The sequence below is a fragment of the Lepus europaeus genome, chromosome 17 (genome assembly GCF_033115175.1).
Source record: "Lepus europaeus isolate LE1 chromosome 17, mLepTim1.pri, whole genome shotgun sequence".
In the NCBI taxonomy this organism is placed as follows: domain Eukaryota; kingdom Metazoa; phylum Chordata; class Mammalia; order Lagomorpha; family Leporidae; genus Lepus; species Lepus europaeus.
This window is the reverse complement of record NC_084843.1, coordinates 17,726,264-17,746,133: the sequence shown is the minus strand read 5'-3', so window position 1 is coordinate 17,746,133 and position 19,870 is coordinate 17,726,264. Positions and strand designations below refer to the sequence as shown.

Here is a 19,870-nt window from a genome sequence, read left to right as displayed (position 1 = left end):
GATCCTCTGTGAAATTCTATAATTCTATAGCTCCTTCCTAAACTAGTTCTACAACCTTTCCCAAAATGGCTCCAGCCCTGGATAATCACACTCTCCTGTGAAATCGTCACAGATCTATCAGGGTGCCACACTCCGAGTCTTTAATCCGCTTGTGTCCGTCTTCCATGAGATTGCAAACTCATCCCATCAGGGGCTTGCCTCATCTGCTAAACACCACAATGCCTCGTTATAGTAAACGATATTTGCTGAAGGGGAGGAAAAAGAAAAGCAAGACTCCTTTCTCCTGAATTTGCAATGTCTCTTTCTAAACCCATCCCAAACTGTAAACATACTTTTCTTTTGAAACAACCAAAAATAATAGGAGTGGGTATTCATAAATGTTTAAGAAAATGCTTTTGAGTTCAAAGGTCCTGTGTTGATTCAACCTCACACATACTTTCCAAACAGGCGGACGTACTCGGGGACTATATGCTGACTAGAACCAAGTGAGCTCTGATCCCAAACACCCTGAAAACATTTAGAGGCCCCTGCCAAAGATAAAGACAGGAGAAAACAGAGAAGCCTCAGGATCTGAAGTCACTTGAAGAAATGGAGTTAGGGACAGTGTCACAGGAAGCTTATGATGTGAGCCCGAGTGGGCAATCAGATTGTCTTACGCTGAGTTCGTTGGTAGGCAGGTTTTCTATAACAGTCATTGCGTAAGGGTTACTGCACTTTTGGAGGAGGTGGATTACAATGGCAGATGTTTCAGATTCCTTCATTGTTTTGGAAACAGATGACACCCTCAGCATGAGAATGACTAATTTATAGTAATCCAATCTAGCCCACCAAGGTGGGAGAGACAGAACTGAATTCACTCTCCTGCCCCAAAACAACTAAAAACAAAATGCAAATAAACAGGCAAATATAAAACAATGGCTTCCACAGATTGGACACGGGGGCCGGCACTGTGGCCTAGCGGATAAAGCCAGGAAGCCCATCCAGGACTCCCTTGTGGGTGGCAGGGACAAGCAGAGTAACGGAGACTAGAACCGGCATGCTAATAGGGGATGCAGTGTAGCAAGCAGTGGCTTAGCCTGACCCCTCTGGGTCCCATCTTAAACTGAAATCGTTAGCACATTCATGTGAGAAAGCTAAGCAAAGCCAAAGAAAAAAACACATGTAAAGAGAAGTTAGAACAAGGGCTTGAGCCCGCACAGGGCAGGAAATTATTCCTGTTCCCGCAAGGCAGAGTGGAAGGTACTCAATGATCATAGATGACCAAAGAGCAGTGCCTGATCCAGGCACCCAGACAGGAAACTTCCTATTTCATGACCCGAACAGTCTTGCCTCAGAGGTGGGGCAAAATTAGTCTTAGAGCAAATGCTACGGCATTCCTACCTAACAGATCTTATGAGCCAACCCCAAAAGAATAAAAGCGTTTCCAAGAACAAAATAGCCCAAACAAAGCATAGAAATACTTACATCAAAAATGTCTAGCACTTAACGAGGTAAATTCACAATGTCTAAGATCTAATCAAAATTACCAGGCAGGAGAAAATGACTCATAGTGAGGGGAAAACAAAAATCAATTGAAAGGGGCCGACATTGTGGCACACAAGGTTAGGCCGCCACCGGCAATGACAGCATCCCCTGTGAGCGCCAGTTCAAGACCTGGCTGCTCCACTTTTGATCCACCTCCCTGGTAATGTGCCTGGGAAAGCAGCAGGAGATGTCTCAAGTACCTGGGCCGCTGACACACACACGCGGGATCCTTGCAAAATTCCTGGCTTCTCCCTGACCTAGCCCCAGCCCTTGCAGCCATCTGGGAAATGAACCAATGGATGGACGATCAGTCGATCTCTCACTCTCTCTCTCTCTCTCTAACTGCCTTTCAACTAAATAAATAAATCTTTTTAAGAAAATCTATTGACAAAATCCTAGAAATGACAAAGGTCATGGTAGAAAATGACATTAAGAAAGTAATCATAACTATATTCAATATGTCTAGAGAAGAATTTGAGCATGTTAAATAGGGATGTGGAAAATCTTCAGAAAAAATATCAGACCAAACAATGGATTATATGATCATTGAGTTTTCACTTGAGTACCTGCACACACACACACACACACTCCTCTATAGGAACAGCAGATTCAACATTAACAAAAAATAGTCAAGAACCTTAACACGTTGTGATAGAAATTATCTAACATGAAATACTGAGTGGAAAAAAAAAAGCCTGAAAATCCAAATGAGCAGAGGATCAGCGAGCTCAGTAAACAGGTCATTGGAGTCCCTGACATGACAAGGAGAAACAGCGACGAGAGAGGATCAAGGAGGACAGAAAACTAATTGTACAAATACTGGACGGAAACTTTCCAAATCTGATGACAACTATGAACTCCCAAATCCAAGAGCTTCAACAAACTCAGGAGAAATGTGACAAAAGCTATGCCAAAGAATATCACAATAAAATTGCCTGAAATCAGTAATGAAGGTAGAACCATAAAAGCAAATGGGATAAAAAAGACATTACTGTACAGAGGAACAGAAATAGAAATGACAGTCAACTTCTCATAAAAAACACGTAGAAGGCAGGGAGGAAGCAGCTTAAAGTACTGAATGAAAATACTTTCAGAATTCGTTCTCTTAATACTCATATGTATAATTGTAAAAAAAAAAACTTTTTGTACCAAAATAAATTTTTAATTCAATTTTTCATGAATTTTTTAAAGTCTCCCTGTATTTCAGCACAAGATAAGATAAAGACATTCTGACACATAAGTGCTGAAAGAATTCATCACCAGTAGACTTGCACTACAATAGATAGTTATTCTTCAGGCAAAAAGAAAATGCTACCAAATAGAAATCTGAAGCTACACAAAGACATTAAGGGCTTAAAAAACCATAAATATGAGTACAGTGGTAAATAATTATTTTCTTTTTTTAAAAAAAGAAAAGCCTTTAGAAAGACAGCAGCTTATGGCAAAAGTAAGAACAATACTTGTAGAAATGAAGTGTATCACAATGGCACAGAGTCCCCAGGAAGGACAGACGCAAGGTAGAGGGGAAGGGACTTGCATCTAAGCCACACGATCCCCACACTCCTGCCAGTAACTCACACTGCCTTCCTGGTAGTCCCTGTTCAGTAGGCTTCCTCCCAGGGTGATCCACATTCATTAAGCGAAACTTACCTGACAAACTGCTGCAGACACACCTAAGCAAACTAGTAATTCTCTGCATGAATATTGTGAGAACATTGCTAACTGACCCTCCAAAATCCAAAGACCAAAATGCCTATGATATGCCAATATAGAAATATAACAGTTATTCTATCCAAAACTTTTAAAGGGAATAGTTTGTTATGCCTTATTCTTTCTGCACCCGTGCTGTTCTTATCATCTCCTTTTCTCCAGGCTCCTTGTGTTTATCTATTCAGTTAATATTTGTAGAACATCTACTTCATGCCAAATACTCTGTTGTAGTTCCAGCTTTGGACACCATAGCACAATACTTCTTCCCTTAGAGCTTACAATCAAGTATACTTACTCTATTTCTGCTTAATTGTAAATCAGCATCAAGTTCATTGGTGTGTAGCTTCTAGGATTCTCTTGGTTGATTCGCAGCAGGCACTGAGACCTACCTGTCTTAGTACCTATTTGCTCTCTCTTACCCTGTTCAGAGTGATCTCTTGCTCAGCTCCAAGACAAGAATGAATCAAGGTATCTAAGTCAATTATGATAATCATGTTTCTTAACATGGCCACTGCCCCTGCAGCCAGGTCAATCGGATGACCCAGTTCTGGGCAGTGTGACCTGAGAGAGAGGGAAACTGAAGATTTCTGGAGCATGGCTTTCCCGATCCAAGAGAATGGATACAGCCCCACCCCTCCCATTTTCAGTGTAAAGTGTCCAAAGCCAGCACTGCCAATCACAGATCCCTGGACTTTGTCAACTCTTTTCCTGTTGAAACCACTGTAATCCTGTCTTCTGTGACTCTAGGGCAAATGGATTACTGATGCATAGTTAATTTTGAGTGCAAATCTCACTGCTAGAATGACTCAAGCATATGACAAAGTAAATAAATGAGATAGTTTGGAAATAGCCTCTGCCAGGGTATCATGCTGAGAGATGGCAGTGGAGTTGACTTTAGAGTCTGCTTTTTAGAAAGGACCTTAGACGAGAAGAGAATGGAGACTTTCCAACATTGGTGTGACCGTGGGGCTGAAAACGGCTTCGTCAGGAAATCAATTAGCACATTAAACTTCAAATAAGAGATACCAAAGGATGGTTGGAATACTAAGTACGGTGGTGACGGAAATGATCTAGAACTGCCCCTCACACTTGAACTGCTAATTGTACTACCCGTCACACATGTGTGGGTTTATGGAGTTCATAATTCACAGTTGAATCTGGAGCAGCAAATGAGGAATAGCCCACCAGTTTCTAGAAAAAGCAGGGTTCTCTCCACACTGCTGCACCAAGAAGAGTTAGGTGTGAACAACTATTTCCTTGGTTTCAATCTGTTGCTCCCCAGCTAAAATATTTGTGATTTTTTTTTTAGTTTTTTTTTTTTAATTAAATTATTTATTTGAAAGTCAGAGTTACACAGAGAGAGGAGAGAGGAGAGAGGAGAGAGAGAGAGAAAGAGAGAAAAGTTATCCATCCAATGGTTCACTCCCCAATTGGCCACAGTGGCCAGGGCTGCACCAGTCCGAAGCCAGGAGCCAGAAGCTTCTTCTGGGTCTCCCACGCGGGTGCAGGGGCCCAAGGACTTGAGCCATCTTCCACTGCTTTCCCAGGCTACAGCAGAGAGCTGGATCAGAAGTGGAGCAGCCGGGACTAGAACTAGGCACCAATATGGGATGTCAACTCATCAGACCAGGGCATTAACCCATGATACCACAGTGCCGGCCCCTGTTTGCTCTTACATATAAAAATTTTTTGCCAATTTTTAAATTTATTTGTTTGTTTTGTTTTGATTGTTTGCTTTTTCATTCACTGGTTCACTCTCCAAACTGCAACAGCCTGGGGCTAGGCCAAAGCCAGGAGCCTGAAATTCCATCAGGGTCTCCCATGTGGGTGGCAGGAACCCAATTACTTCAGCCATCACCCATGCCTCCCAATGCACACTGGGAGTAGGGGGAGGGGTGGTATTGTGGTGGCACAGCAAGTTAAGTCACAGCCTACCATACCAGCATCCCATATGACTGCCTATTTGAATCCCAGCTGCTTCCCGTGTGACCCAGCTCCCCACTAATGCACCTAGGAAAGAAGTGGAAGATTACCCAAGTACTTGGGCCCCTGCCACCCACATGGGAGACCCTGATGGAATTTCAGGCTCCTGGCTTTGGCCTAGCCCCAGGCTGTTGCAGTTTGGAGAGTGAACCAGTGAATGAAAGATCTCTCTCTGTCTCTCTCTGCCTCTTTGTGTCTCCCTCTCTCTGTAACCCTGCCTTTCAAATAAATAAAATAAATCTAAAGAAAAAAAAATAACAGAGCAGAGAATTGAACCCAGGCACTCCAATATGAGATGAGGGAAGTATACTAGGATTTCAGCCTGGGGAGGAGGGCAGAGACAAACAGAAAGGAAGATGAAGAAATTTTTCCAAAGACCAAAGTCAGTTATAGTGAGACATAGTGTCTAAAGAATGCAGGAAGCCCAGGTCCAAGTCAGACATCCATTGGGACTTGGAAGGTCCATGTGACAAAGACATTCAGGCCAATAGTCCCTCAGGACAGTCATTAACCATACCTGAGTCTGCACTCGGGCTTCTTGGACGTCCATCGTGGAACCTCCTTGTGGACAGAGTGCATGACAAGGCTCAGCCCCCCAGGAAAGGGGCATGGCGGGAACGCGGAGGATTCTGGGCTTCCAGCCACTGTGTCTCTGGGCTGGGCACCAGTTCTACAGGGCAACTGGGACTCAGAGAGAGTAACTAGCCGAGCAGGATAGTTAAGAAATTAGCTTGTATTTTTTTCTAACGACTGTTGGCTCATTCTCAAAGAATGGAAGGTATTTCCCAGCTCTCTCTAGGGTGTAGGCAGGTTCTGTGGTTTAAGTTTTCCAAGCCCTTGAGGGAGATGAGCAGTGGCAATTAGCAGCCTTTTTGTGATGGAAAGCCAAATGCCAGAAGCTGCATGGCTAGAGTTGGCAACCAAATAGTTAAAACCTAATGGGCCTTTGCTTTTCCCCTGCAGACCACGTTATTTGAGAAGGGAGTAGGGGCCCGGATGGTCCAGGCAGGGAGAAGAGACAAGAGCTGAGGGGGATAAGTGTGAGGCAGCTCTGATGCAAGATGCTGGAGGTACAGGTCTTGACGCAGGAGGGCCGAGTGTGACGAGTGAGTGTACAGTCTTAGAATCCTCGGTGCGGGGCCCTGTGGCTGAGCAGATCACCAAGGAAATGGAGCTCCATGCACCTCGCAGACCCCAACAACGAGCAATGGTGAAGGAGACCAGTCCAAACCAAACTCACGCCTCCATTCACCCACAGCACAAACACTAGGCTGGGGGGTAAGGCGCAGAATCCCTGAAATGATCACCGTCTGGCGTCTGTGGAACCTTGAAATCAGCTGTGTAAAGACAGATTCGTTCGACATCTGTTCACTCCCAACACACTGACCAAGAGAGCCTGTTTGCTGCTGGTATCTTGCTGAGTGTAAAAGATACACAGATGCCAATGTCACCCGTGGACCCTACCCTCTGGAATTAATAGTCTAAAGGGCTAGGGCAGGTGGGAGTGGGAATAGTAGGGGAAGCGATGATCAACAAATAGACAAAATAAGAAAAGCGCAATAAAAATCCAAACAGTATCTGTCACACAGAATAGCAGAGGTGATGGCTGTTAGATGAGGGGGTGATGGGGCTCTGGAAGGGGAGAGCAGCTACACGGAGATGGGGGTGTGCAGAGGACATGACCGTGAAGGGAGTCTGGAGAAGACCTCTCCACGGAGAGGGGACCAGGCACTTGGAAGCTTGGGGAGGACAGAGCAGAGCTCCAGTGTGGCTGGAGTGGAATCCAGGGAAAGGCCTGGATGGGTGAGGGTGGAACATCAGAGGGCCCTGGGAGAGCAGGGCCTTTTAGGCCACAGGGATAGGTTTGGGACATTGATATAAAGTTGTGACATGAAGTTCCTCATGAAGGTCATAGGGAATTCACATACCTTTTACCTTGTTACCTAAAAGAAGGGTGACTCAAAATCGAAGCCCAGACCTCTGAACTTGATTAATTTGGAGACGAGAAGCGGGCAGTGTGTGACTCTGGAATTGCAATGGATACAGGAGCCTGCCTCAGGGGACAGGCTGGACATAGCATCTAGGTAAAGTACATCTTTTCAAGATTTGCTTATTTGATAGGTAGAGTGACAGAGTAAGAAACAGAGACCAATCTTCCATCCATTGCTTCACTCTCCAAATACCCACAACAGCTGAGGCTGGGCCAGGCTAAAGCCAGTTGGCAGGGACTCCATCTGGGTCTCTCAAATGGGTGGCAGGATCCCAAGGACTTGAACCCTCATCTGCTGCCTCCCAGGTACATTAGTAGGAAGCTGGATTGGAAGTGCAGAGTAGCCAAGGCTCAAACCCCTCACTCTGATACGGGATGCAGGTGTCCCAAGCCGCTTAATCTGCTCTACCACAATGCTCATCCCAAGGTAGAGTCTGTTTTGTATTCTGCCCTTTATTGAGCACTTACTATGTGCCAGGCACTGTTGTGAGTACTCTGTAGGCATTGTCTCAAGCAGTTCTCTGTGGCACCTCTGGCACCAACAGGAAAACAGAACCCAGTTTAGCGGAACTTAACTATCGAGAGTGACTTAGAAAGGCCTGGGGGTTGCTGAAAGAATGAAAGAGCGTGGTGAGCAACCACACAGGTTGGCTGGGGTGGCAAAGCAAGGTGTTAACAGAGCCAGGAACTGGAGCCACTTGGGGAACCACTGGGACGAAGAGAGGATGCCTGGGAGTGTGAGAAGCCCAAAGCTGTCACAGCTGGGGAGTCCATCTGAGAAAGAGGGCAATACTTAGCGTTGACTCCCTTTCTGCTCTCCTGGCACCTGCCAGCACCACCTGGTGTTAGAATCAAGCTGCAAGGGAGCCTGGAAAATGAGTTTGCAGAGGAGCCCCCTCAGGGACACAGCAGAGCTGGGAAGAATGGGGAATGGGTCTGAAGGCACAGAGGCAAATGAGGGGCCCCATGGGATAGGAAGCATTGTTGCCCCATTTTTCAGACAAGGAAACTGAGGCGCACGGAAATGTCAAGTGAAACTGCTAAGGAGCAGAACTCTAATTTGTATTCTGATCTATCTGAATCTAGACCCCAAGCATGTAGCTAAGATATTAATTAGCCAGCCTAGGTAGGAGCCTGGTAGCCAGGGCTGGGGTACCACCTCTTGGGCTTGGGGGGAAAATCACATGTTAGGGACAAGGCTACTCTGCTGCAAAGCTGAGGGAGCTGATGCTCAGAGCCGGTGGCTTCTAAGCCAAGCTGCTAGTTGGGACATCAGGGGACTGACCCCAAGTCCTTCTGCCCCAGTGTCTGAGAGCTCTACGAAGGCCACGCAGCCAACCTGGTTTCCAGGCCTGAGTCTGCTATTCCCTGGCTGGGTGGGCAAGCTCGTTAACCTCACCGAGCCCCAGTTTCCTCATTTTGAAAATAGGTTTACTGCCAGCACTGTGGCACCTGTGACGCCTGTATCCTATTTTAGAGTACCAGTTCAACTCCTGGCTGCTCTGCTTCCAATCCAGCTCCCTGCTAATGTACCTGGGAAAGCAGTAGAAGATGGGCCAATCCTGGAGACCCTGCCAACCATGTGGGAGACCCGGATGGAGTTCTAGACTCATGGCTTCAGCCTGGTCCAGCGCTGGCTGGTGTGGCCATGTGGGTGTCAACCAGCCACAGTCTCTCAGTCTCTCAGTCTCTCTCTCTCTCTCTCACTTCATCTTTCAAATAAATCAATCTTTAAAACAATAGGTTTACTAACATCCATTTACATTTTGATTTTTTTTTTGAAATAAAATTCAATTTTTTTTTTGACAGGCAGAGTGGATAGTGAGAGACAGAGAGAAAGGTCTTCCTTTTTTGCCGTTGGTTCACCCTCCAATGGCCGCCGCGGCCGGTGCATCGTGCTGATCCGAAGCCAGGAGCCAGGCGCTTCTCCTGGTCTCCCATGCGGGTGCAGGGCCCAAGGACTTGGGCCATCCTCCACTGCCTTCCCGGGCCATAGCAGAGAGCTGGCCTGGAAGAGAGGCAACCAGGATAGAATCCGGTGCCCCAACCTGGACTAGAACCCGGTGTGCTGGCGCCACAAGGCGGAGGATTAGCCTGTTAAGCCACTGCGCCGGCCAATAAAATTCAGTTGTGTATATAAGATAGCACAGAGCCTGGAACATGGTAAGATGTCCTAAATGGTAGCATTTGTTATCATTGGGGTAAGGATTTTCTGTGGAAGTGGCTGTAGTTCTTTGCAGCCCTCATCTTGGGCCTGGGCCACCAAGATCTTGTGCTTGGAAAACATACACCTTGCAGAAATGAGAGTTTGCAAATAAAAATGGGAATCCTGTTCCTCTGAGATTGAACCCTGGCAAAGAATCTTCTCCAAAACCTCTCAGACTCGTCTGAACCCTTCGGGTTACTTTGTCCTGGAAAGAGTGTCTATCAGTCAGGAGGGGCTAGGTTATGGTTCAGTAGCAAATGTCTCCTAGTTTCAAGACAGCAAAGCTTATTTCTTATCTGTGCTACATATAAAGGGCAGGTCGGTCAAGGGGCTCCGCTCTAATGGCCACGGGAGGCCGGGCATCATAGTGACACACACGTCAGTGATTGCCGAGACTAGGCAAGAGGCGGTAGTGAGCTACTCGCTCACTCTGAATCCCACATGGCTTCTGTGCACATTCCATAGCGAACCTAAGTCATGTGAAACAAGTAGATAAAGACGTGCACTCCTACCCCAAGTCTGAAACCAGAGAATTAAACATTTATGAACAGTCCTAGTGAATGGCGGACTAACCTCAGTGACGCTTCTGTTTGACCTGAGATAAGGCAAAATCCCAGGAATGGAAGGAAGAGGTTAAGGAAGTTCTAAATCAGACAAAACAGCTGAAAGGACACCATGAAAGGCCGTCTTTGCTGTGCCGAGAGTTACAGCTCTGAAGACACCTTGTCTTTTTAGGAAAAGTTTTTGTTTCTAAACATTGCTGAAGACCACTTTCCTGGAAGCTGCTGTGGGTTCTTGGAAGATATCATCAAGGTCTATGGAGCTGAGATGGTGGCAGGAATGATGTGTGAGAACAACGTGTCTTGTCTTGTGCAAAAGGAATCCTAGCATGGTCTAGATGTGCATGCCCGGACTCATCCAGAACTTTCCAAATGTTGTATAACCTGATGTCAGATGCCTGGGTACCGATGGCCTGTTGAGCAAGTTAAGCCTCGGGTGAAGGAGCAAGGTCTGTCCTCAGCTTTCACAACGCCGGGCTCAGTTGTATTTCTACCTGCCTAGATGGCTTTTACTGGCGCACCTTGCTGGCTCCAGTACCTCCTCTGTTTTCATTCCATACTCCTTCCTTAGCATACCGAGAATGTAGGAATCATTCTTAATGCCTTCCCACGTTCGACCCAGGACTAACTCCTAGCAATTCTGCCTCCTAACTAGTTTTAAACCCATCACTCTTAACTCCCTGCCTACCTGCACCATCCTGATCCAAAGCACCACCATCTCCCCTGGGAATGCTTGCAGTTTATTCCTGGGCTCCTCATCCTACTTCTGCCACCCACAACCTTTCTGAACACCACCCCAATCCCATATCAGCCCCAGGGAACATTTGAAAGTGCAACACTGACCATGTCAAATACACTCGATGTCCTGCTCAACCGCACTCCAGCTGATTATAAACTTCTCCATTATTCCTCAAAAATTTTAGAACAAAAACTAGAGTCTTCAATGTGCCATTAAAAGCCTAGCACATCCACACTTGCTAATTGTATCAGCCTCATCTCCTCTCCCCTACTGCAGCCACCCTGGTTTACTTTCAGTTCCTCGACAAAGATAGGCTTAGCCCTTCACTGGTACGAGCTGCTTCCTCGGACTGATGGGGTCTCCCCCACGCCCCTGCTTCTCTCCAACGCACACTTCATATGCAGCTCAAATCTCACCTCCTCACGCAAACATTTAAGTCAAGTCCCTTGGCATATGCCGCTCTCCTACGAGACTTAGCAGAATTATAACTCAATCCTTCATTGGAGTCACTTAGTAACTGCTTCTCCCTTTTAGATGTCACTCTTGGCCTCTCCCATTTCTTTCCCCTGCACTCACAGATCCCATAGTGCTTTGCACAAAACAGTTGCTCAGTACCTATTTGTTGAGTGTCTAAATACAAGGCAAGATTAAATATTTAATAAAGGAGAGCAGGAAAGGCTACCACAACTGTCAACAAGACAAGAAGGACGGCCCTTGGACTGGAGATATTCAAGGAGAAATATGTGTGCCACAGTGTAGGGGCTCATCCCAGGGCTTCATGGGTCTTGGGGCAAGAAGCCGATTTCCCATCTCACCCCAGCCCACTTCACTCTCTGGGTGAAGTGGAGAAGAGAGGCTCAGGGTTCTAGCAGTGATCAGCAACACAGGCGGCTGGGGACAGGGGGTGAGGGTGGGGAGGCAGGTGTGCCCCACAGGACAGAATGACACAAAGAAAGGCACAGTGGGGCTAGTAGGGAACCACACATATGCCCAATGCCCGTGAAGGAAGGATTTGAAAAGGCTGTAAGGGGAGACCTGGCCATGGCTGGAGATGGATTTATCATCATCTCTCCTCCCTAGGAATCAGTCTTTGCCCAAAAGGGAAGAATTTTCAAAGAGAGAAGAAGCAGAACTACTTTTTATTTGGATAATTCTTTTCCTGATTAGTTCAAAGTAAGCTAGAACCTCACTCATTAAGTCTAATTGAGAGGAAGATCAATCGAAGTTCCACTAAGGCTCATTTTGAGAATACTTCCAAAGAAACTCAACATAAAACAGCTCAAAGATTTTCTTCTGGGAAATTTATTCTCGCAGGTATTCTAAACATACTTTGTAACTGGCTTTAGATTTTGATCTACAGATTTCCCAAAAGAAAAGTTTTCCAAAGTAAAGGATTTTAACACCCCAGTTTCCAATTATCTAAATTGCCCAATATAAAGCAAGCCCTGCATCAGTATTACACAGTGGACTGCTTTTTTCCTAGCTGGCAGTCATCATATTCCTCAATAAAATATTTGAAGTTTAGTACAGAGATGATCTCCAACATAAAAAGAAGCTGCTAGAAAATAGACTTTCCATAATCCAGAATCCCAGGTACAATTTTCTCTTCGAGCTCATTTTGTTCGATTACTGGTCAGAGGGTCGTGAAAACTGACACTTCACGCACTCAAGGTGAATTATGTCTTGCCTCAATCCCATTGTATGTCCAATTGCGCTTTGAGATGGCAAAACATTTTCCCTCTTTCTCAATAATATTATAGTTTTTCCTTCAAAGGTTCTCAGTTCCGATCCAGTGCTCCTAAATCACTTTATAACTCACTGGAGACACATGTAAATTAAGCGTGCATTCTTGAATTGCCAGATTCCAGGTAACCACTGTACATAACAAAGAAGCTAAATAAATCTTGATTTCAATAGTGTTGATATTTCTCCATTTTATTTATAAATGATATTCTTGGAGGATAGTCATCTAAACTTCTAGGTCACCTAGTCGTTAACTGTGGAATTAATACAATCTAGGTAAAGGGGAAATTATAGCTAAAGCCTCATCAATTCATCAAATATTGGGATGAAAGCAATTTTACCCTCCCAGGATAAAGTTTAATTAACTTTAAGCTCTTTACAGTTGTGGCATACCTTATGTACATATGTGATTTTTTTAGTAGCGATAATAATTATAAAAATAGAATTACCTACTTGGTTAGAAATCCTATTTTATAAACCACAGTGACTTTTTCTTTTTTTTTTTTTGCCAAATTCTAAGCAGAGCAATCAACTGGTTCTCCTCTCCATGTGATCTGGAGAGATTCTCATCCACAAAACCAGAGATGGCATGTATAGGACGCCTGTTATTAATTAGGAATGTGCTCTCAAGATTACAACATGACCACCATTCAGACAGGTCCCAAATGGCAATTATTCTGAACCATCAATTACAGCTCAATAATCTGTATTACCCACTATTATGAAGGGTCTTGGAATGTTGAATTCAAACTCAATGTGTGGTTCGTATACCTCTGTTTCTCTTTTTCCCTTACCTATAAAACAAGGCCAGTAATAGTCCCTATGTTAAAGTGTTGTCAGGATTAAAAGTTAAAAGATGTAAGGCCTGAGATAGTGCCTGGAACACAGTGAGTATGAAAGAATACCTACACTTATTCTAAGAGTGCCTAGGAAACTGGCCAGTCCTGTAAAATGCAGACTCGCTTGATCTGAATGTTGCTCCACTTGCCTTTGCAGATCAAAATTGATAAATGGGGTCTTGTAGAATCACAGGCTCCCCACCTCTGGAAATTTCACCACGTTTTCCTTTTTTAGTTGCAAACATGCACAGAGATTTCCTTTGATAACAATACTATTGATTAGGTCAGTGAAGTCTTGAAAGCAGGAGTATTTAACTTTTGGGCATCAGGAAAGACTTTGAGAATCTGATTCAACGCCACACTCTTTCCCCAGAAAAATAAAAAAGTTTGCTCTGCATTGTCATGGGTCCATAACTCTCCCCCAAGGTCATTCAAGGACCTCAGATTGAGAATCAGTGTTTGAGAACTGGTATGGCTCCTGGCCCCTGCTTGGCCCAGCCCTGGCTGTTGCAGCCATCTAGGGAGTGAACCAGTGGATGGAAGACCTCTCTCTGTCTCTCCTTCTCTTTCTGTAACTCTGCCTTTCAAATAAATGAATAAATATTTTAAAAAAGAAAGATGTCAGGGCCATTGCTGTGGCACGGCAGGTGGAGCCATCGCCTTCAGTGTCAGCACCCCGTATGGGCGCCAATTCAAGTTTCAGCTGTTCCACTTCTGATCCAGCTCTCTGCTATGGCCTAGGAAAGTGGTGGAGGATGGCACAAGTCCTTGGGTCCCTGCAACCACATGGGAGACCCAGAGAAAGCTCCTGGCTCCTGCCTCCTGGCTTCAGATAGGGCCAGCTCTGGCCACTGTGGCCATTTAGGGAATGAATTGGTGGATGTAAAACCTCTGTCTTTTTTTCTCTCTCTCTGCCTCTGCCTCTCTGTAATTCCATCTTTCAAATAAATAAATAAAAAAAACTTTTTAAAAAAAGAAAGGTGTAAAAAAAAAAAAGAATCCATATTTGAAATATAGCTGTAATGGAAAAAGGTCTGAAGAATTCTCCGAAAAATTCAAACTAAAACAACAATATGACCCAACAACCCTACTACTGGGCGTATATTCAAAGAAATGAAATTAATATGAGTAAGAGACATCTGCACTCCCATGTTTTTGTAGCACTATTCACAATAACCAAGACATGGACTCAACCCATGAGCCCATCCATGGCTGAATGGAGAAAGAAAAAACAGTACATACACACAACTGGAATGCTATTTAGCCAAACAGAAGGATGAAATCCTGTCTTTTGCAACAGCATAAGTGAATCTGGAGGACATTATGCTAAGTGAAATAAGCCAGGTGCAGAAAGACAAACATTGCATCATCTCACAAATGGAATTTAGAACTCTCCAACTCAGAGAAGTAGAGAGTAGAGTGGTGATTATGATGAGATGGGGAGGGGTAACTATAGGGGCAGATGCTGATCAAAAGGCACAAACTTTCAGTTGGACGAGGCAATAAAATCTGGAGTTCTATCATACAGCATGTGACTATAGTTAAGAATAATGGATGTACACTTAAAAATTGCTAGGACAGTACTTACCACATGCACAAAAAGCTGAAGTATGTGAGGTGGATGTGTTAAGTAGCTTGATTTAATCATATCGTAATGTATACATGTATCAAAGCATCCCACTGTATGCCATAAATATAAACAAAATTTTTGTCATTTAAAAAAAAAAAAACAGTGTTTGAAAACATGGCTTGGAAGACAGCCATGTTTGGATCTTGCACTTTTAACAAGGGGTAAAGCAAGACAAGATAGAAACACAAACACACTGGGAGGGAAGTATTAACTACTATTAGTGACCTAAGGACTTTCAGCAAAGGGATCTGAGGATCGTGAAGACGACGAGTGGGGAGAGTGAAGAGAACAAGAGGAGAAGTCATTGAAAATGGATGAAAGTAAACCAAAGGTGTACTTTTCCCTCTAAGTGAGCTGGGCGTACAGCGTGGCTTTGCGACTTTGATGTGCTCTATGACAAGCACCAGCACCTCTGGAGACAGCTGCGTCTAAGATTTTCTTTTAAGCCTCAAACAAGTAAAATATTATCACCAAGGCTCTTCACGCCTGTTCAATGATTCAGACATAAAAGAAATGCTAATTATGGGAACCGAGCTGTGAATTCTGAATGACCCTAGGGACACAGTGCTTATCTGGTGGTCTTATGTTGCTGGAAATTTATTAGAGGGTTTTAAGATTACATTAACTGATTTTTACCTTAAGTGCTCTACCTGGAGAAGCTTTCAAAGCCCCTGATAAGGAACCATTTCAAAGAGGTAATGGCATTGGCCAGAAGATCTGTCAGGTGAGTCAGGGGCATTGTGAGGAGAAAAGCCCACATGAGGCGGCTGGGTCCAGCTGGGCAGTCTGATGGGTTCACCGCGACCAAGAGTTGCTACCTTTACCAGAGCTCATGAGGGCCCTCATTCATTTCTGTTTCTAACAGTGGCTAATGCCAGAGACCGATGAGGAAAAGGAAGCCAGCCAACCATTTTCCAGAGTCTACAAGCATTGCCATGCTTTTACCTTGCCTACCTCTGCTCTCTGGTCCTCCACCATTCTCCCTCCCTCCCTCTGCCCCAGCCCCCAAGACCATCTCACTGTTCCTGGACCATCCCAAGCTCATCCCTGGCTCAATGCCTCTGTGTTTGCAGTCTCTTTGCCAGGAACATTCCTTCTCTAGATGTTAGCTTGGGTGACTCATTCCTATTTTTAGCTCTTAGTTCAGTTAGCAACTTTCTGTCCCCTGCCTTGTCATTTTCCTCTATATCATTCTATTTTGTTTTATTTACAGTATGTATCACTCTCTGCCAATAACCTGTCAATTCGGTTTCCTGATCATTGCCTATCTTGCCCATTAGAATGTAAACTCCAGGGAGTGCAGTGGAGGATAGCCCAAGTGTTTGGGCTCTGCACCCCATGGGAGACCAGGAGAAGCACCTGGCTCCTGCCATCAGAACAGCGCGGTGCGCCGGCCGCAGCGCGCTACCGCTGTGGCCATTGGAGGGTGAACCAACGGCAAAAGGAAGACCTTTCTCTCTGTCTCTCTCTCACTGTCCACTCTGCCTGTCAAAAATAATTAAAAAAAAGAAAAATAAAAAAAAGAAAAAAAGAATGTAAACTCCATGACAATGGGGACTTTCTGCTGTCCCCCAACCCCCAGGCCTAGCACAGAGAAGTCACTAGATGTACACCTGCTGGAGAAAAGAATGGATGATCATTACAGGTCCCATTGAGCATTTACCCTGTGCCAGGCCCAGGGCTGTACATTTTTTTTTTTTTTACAAATTCTCACTGAATTTCCACAATACCCTTACAAGGTGGGTGTCTATCTATTATTCTTGAGGTCATACAATGTTCCCAGTGTCACAGCTAGTGGGAAACCAAACCTGATTTGACCTCAGACATGTTCGACTCCAACCCTCATACTCTAAGCCAGGAATCAGCCTTTTTGTTTTCCTGTAAATGGTCAAATAGTAAAGATTTCAGATTTTGCAGGCCACTAGGTCATCTACTGAATCCCATTGTAGGGGGGAAGAGGCCATAGATGATACATAACAAATTGCTGTTCCTATGTGCAGGTACAACTTGATTAGCCAAACAGGTTGTGGGCAGGATCTTGTCCAGGGGTCCCTGCTTACTGATCACTCCTCTAATTCATCATCCTATGAATGCTACACAAGAATGGGGCTAAAAATGGGGATGAGAGGATAAAAGAAAAGTATTAAAATGTGTGCTCTATGCATGATGAGCCCCTCTAATTAAGAAAGATAGCCAGAAAATAAACCATTAACTTAAAAAGGGCAAAACAAGAGGTATGATTCTGGTATAAATTGTGACTACCAGTTCAGCCTCTTGATTGAAATCATTACCCAAGACTACAGTAGAGTTTAATTGAAATAAGTTATTTCTTTTAAACCAAGGTTCTGTTAGTGTTGTAATTATACGTGATTTCACATGCCAACACTCTAACAAACTTGCATCAACCTCCATCCCCAACAGGCCCCAAATACTCAGTTGTGAAGGAACGGTGTACCAAGTCACTGTGCAACTTTATTTTCCTCAACTTTGTGCAATTTTCTAAACATGGGCTTTCAAGTGTTGAGCAGAAAGGCAGCCCCAGCACTGGAACTAGTCTGAAGGTGACTTTAGAGATGTAATATCTCTCCCAGCTCTTCCCTTCCACAGTACCTAGGGCGAGGGGACCCTGACTCAGTCTTCCCATTTCTAAGCTTGTTTCCTTATCAGTAACAGAATGATCCAACCTCATACCTCTTCACCTCCCCAACTTGCACTTGTCATCTGCTGTGCGACATCGGTTGTACTTATCATTACTATTTAAGGTGATGTCTAGGACTAGAAGCCTGCCTCGGTACTGAGCACTCCCATGTGCTTCCCTTGCCTTCTGTTATTTAGCTGTCACAACTGCCTCCCAAGGGAGGGACTCTTACAACCTAGACTTCTCAGATGCAACGGACAGCTGAGGTTCAGCTAGGTGACAGAAGTTCCTCTAGGTCCCCCAGAAATAAGTGGGAGATCTGGGATTTGAGCCGGAGCCTCATTTTTTCAAGGACGACACTGTCTTCATGTGCCAATGTTCCTTGCTGGTGTTCAACTACAGAGCAAAGTCCAGCTGCAAACACCCTCACCCTAAACTTCTCACCGTGCCTTGCTGCCTCTCACCATGCCAGGCTATTAAATACCAAGAGGTTTTCCATGGAGGAGATGGTGCAGCAACTGCTGTGGCCTCCAAGGTCTGATCTTTGCCCTTGAGATACTGAGAACTTAGAGGAGGTGATACACCCATGGTGCAACCTGTGTTCCAGGAGGAGCAATGCTGATAGCACAGATAGCAGCAGCTCCCTTATCCTTCACTCCTTATTGTCCGTGCGTGTGCAAGAAGAGAGATGTTTTAATGGCGTCTACAAATCTCTAGTTGCTGCAGATTTTTTTTTTTATTTGATGGGAAAGCATCCCCTTCAAGGATGACCCAAATACCAATGCTCTGGTGCTAAGACAGATGTGGCTCACCTCAAAAAAAAAAAAAAAAAAAAAAAGAGGGGGCATTCCTGGAGAATTGTAAGATGATCTATCGGGGAAGGAGTAGAGTGAAGTGTGGATTTCCAGAGACAGCAGGGCAAGACTGGCAAAGTTCATGGTTTTCACACATCCCATTCCCTCAGGGGTGGGAGGGAGAAAAGAGCAACCAATTTTATTTTATGAACTCTCTACTATGCTCTGGTTGCTTTCCTATATACTGAGCATTAGGTCCTGCCAACAATGTATAAAGCTCATGTTTTACAGATAAGGAAACTGAGATGAGTGACTGGAAAGCAGCCCAATAGGGAATCTATCTTTCCTCCACTCCACCTCCATGCCTGTTTGGGTCTCCAGTTCAGATTTGCATCACATAGATGGCACTTTATCAATGAGTTATCTAAAAATACATATTAATCTGCAAAGCCTAACACACTGCCTCACACATACTTGTAGCTCAATAACATAAGATGCATTCATACTTCTTAATGTGGTTTCTCAAATTGAGGTAGATATCAGATCCAATCGTTCTCAACTTGGGGTGATTTTGCTCACCAAGGGACATTTGCAAATGTCTGGAGATAGTTTTGGTCGAAGGGGGATACGCTATTGGCATCCAAGGGATAGAGACAAGAATACCACCAAACATTTTGTAACACACGGGACAGTCCCCATGGTGAAGAATTATCTGACCCCAAATATCCATAGTGCTAGAGAGATTCTGATCTAATTCAACCCACTGTACAGAGGAGAAAAACAAGACCTAGAGAGATAAAGAGTTATGCCCAAGGCCGCACAACGTGTTACTGGCAGAGCTGTGATGGTAAACACACCCTGAAGCCTTCTACAATGTTTTTGCCAGGTCCTCAAACTACTGCCAGCCAGAGGGCTGTCTGCTCCCAAAGGGCCAAGTGCAGCTGGTGTAAGCCTCAGACAGGTGAAGCATGACAATGTCAAGTTCAAGTGGACAGTGCCTGTCGCTCTTGAGTCTGGAGCAGGCCCTGAATAAGCAGCCAGGACTAGTTGTAGATGGGGTGACCAAGCCTCAGAACACAGGGGCTGTTGCCACCGACAGCTTCATACTCCTGTCTTTTCTTGGGGTTGCAAACCCAACAAGTGATCAACTCAAAGCTTCCTTTTAATAGCTGAATAACTAGGCAAGTTAAGGATATTAACAATTGGCTGGTCATTGTAGGTCGAAATAAAAACTTTCAGACACTGATTCTCTAGGAAATGTAGAGTCATTTGCATTATCATTGTCACCAACAACTAGTTTTTGTCTTCCCATGTGCCCAAGGGAGAATGAGGGAGGGAGAGAGAGAGAAGTTCCATCAGTGTCAGACACAAAGCACACCCTTGACCTCAGAAAGCACACAGTCCAAGCATGAGTTTCCTTTGCTGTTGCCATTACAGCGCGCGTGAAGCCAGCCTTGCAAACATGAGCACTACAAACCCTTGTTGCAGCTAAATATCTAAACTTAGCACGACTT

General features: G+C 44.8%; 1 protein-coding gene across 4 annotated transcripts in view; it reads right to left on the bottom strand.

The window, feature by feature from the left end:
• Positions 1-19,870, bottom strand: part of GPAM (glycerol-3-phosphate acyltransferase, mitochondrial) — a 61,439-nt gene that overhangs the window by 35,729 nt on the left and 5,840 nt on the right. The window contains exon 1 of one of the 4 annotated variants that reach the window (XM_062215346.1): positions 5,735-5,753. The exons of the other annotated variants lie outside the window; for them this stretch is intronic. The gene's annotated coding sequence lies outside the window, so the exon portion shown is untranslated. Of the gene's footprint in view, positions 1-5,734; positions 5,754-19,870 lie in introns of those variants that run through there. 4 annotated transcript variants of the gene reach the window in all.